Genomic DNA, 2500 nt, shown 5'->3' on the forward strand with positions numbered 1-2500 from the left:
CTTGCTGGCTAAATGAACATCTTCATAGAAGCTCTCTATTTCTCCATCACTGTGGCTACAGGTTGAATCATAGACTTGAACAATATTTGAAGTTGTAACTATTGTTAAGTTTTATTGTTACTGAAGCCACTCTTTTGCTTATACTATAGTATTTCACGATATTCTTTTCTTTAACGGTTGTGATCTAAGAAACTTACCCCTAATTCCTGCTTGCTATCCTTGGGTAGCAAGCATCATGTAGTATTGTCTGTTCTTCGCTTAGTCTTCTAAGCTTCACAGAGTCCTACAATATCCCACTTAATGAAAGACAGTTCCTCAAGTAATGCAAGTAAGTCGGTTTCAGTTCTCATTGTCCTTATGTGTGTAAAGGTTTGTTAACATGGGGTGGCCTGTTTTTAACCGGAGAATTTTGGCACCCTCTACTCTGGAGCGATCCTGATTGCTGCCATAATCATGACCTCCTTCACCTTTATATATGCTCCTGTGCATATGATATGCGTACATACTGCTACATTATACACAACTATACACGTATACGCACCCACATATATGCGAATACACACATGCGCACCCAGTTTGTACACATACTTATGACTGGACATACACACACACACACACACACACACACACACACACACACACACACACACACATACATACATACATACATACATACATACATACATACAACACACACACACACACACACACACACACACACACACACACACACACAACACACACATATATATATATATATATATATATATATATATATATATATATATATATATATATATATATATATATCCATACATATACTTTCGCACACATGTATGCGCACATACGTTTATGAGTACACAGTGTTCACCCACATATGTATGTATACACCTGTACATGCACATACATATACACATATGTACATACACATATATACGCACATACACACATAACCATAGACATATATATATATATATATATATATATATATATATATATATATATATATATATATATATATAACACACAACACATACAACATATATCCACATATACAACATGCACACACACACACACACACACACACACACACACACACACACACACACACACACACACACACACACACACACACACACACACACACACACACACACACACACACACACACACACACACACACACACACACACATATATACACACACACACACACATACACACTTACATATAAATACTCGTACACAAACGTTTGAACAGTGTCTGCCTGAGCACACATATGCACTCCATTATAATGAGCCCATGCATTATAATGTGCATAAATTGCAGTCTTGCAGCAGAGGGGTTGAGGGGAGGAGGCGGGTGATGTGGGAGAGGAGGATTCAGGGCGATGTTGGGATGGGTAAGGATAGCATTTGGGGTTAGAGGAAGTTAGAAAGGTGGTTTTGTATCTGGCAGTTTTTCGGAGAGGTGTCGCATTCCTTAGCGGTTGCTAGCCTGCCGGCCTGCGCCCTTGGCAGACCACGACCATGGGTTGCGGGATCAGTGCCAGGTGCCATTGCTTGAATCATGCTTTGTTAATGTATAGTTTATCTGGCAGATCTGTTGAGAGGCTGATTATACTTGTCGCTTTATGATAACCATGTTTAATCCTACCTGATTTTGTTTAGCATGGTAATGGAACCTAGTATTCCTAGGTGGCATGTTTTAGCATTACTTTTAGTTTAAGAGGTCTACATATGCATGGTCCAATGTTATTTATATATATATGTATGTATATATGTATACATATATATGTATATATGTATACATATATATGTATATATGTATACATATATATAAGTTTAAGTTTGGTTTTGATTCCATTTGTTACAATGGACATTCTTGGTATGACATTCTGTCTGTTTGATTTTGCTCACGTGTGTCAGCTGCTGCTGACTCGGCTGAACCGAGTCCTTGCCCGTCGTGGTGCCCAGCCACAGCAGTAACCTCCAGGCGACAGTTGCAACTTCTCGCGCCTGGGCGGGGCGCGAACCGCCGACCCCTCGGGTGAGAGGCCGATACATTACCACTGTACTAGTCCTCCAGAGTAGTACAGTGATAACGTGTACATATATACATATATATGTATACATATATATGTATATATATATACATATATATATATATATGTATACATATATATGTATATTGTATACCTATATATATATATATATGTATACATATATATGTATATATGTATACATATATATGTATATATGTATGTATACACACATATATATACATTATTGGACTTGGTATAGTGATACGGGTAATGTGGTCAAGGAAACTGATCATAGATGAGTTGTGGCTACTCTCTGGGTCCACTTCAGAACCCCCACCCCCCACCTGCCGTCGCTCCAATGAACACTTTAAGGTGTTTCGTGTAGACAGATTGAGGGAAGGGGAGTGTGCCCGGAGTTTGCTGAAGCTATCTCTGGTTGTTTCATTCAGGGGCCTGA

This window comes from Penaeus monodon, chromosome 1 (genome assembly GCF_015228065.2).
Source record: "Penaeus monodon isolate SGIC_2016 chromosome 1, NSTDA_Pmon_1, whole genome shotgun sequence".
In the NCBI taxonomy this organism is placed as follows: domain Eukaryota; kingdom Metazoa; phylum Arthropoda; class Malacostraca; order Decapoda; family Penaeidae; genus Penaeus; species Penaeus monodon.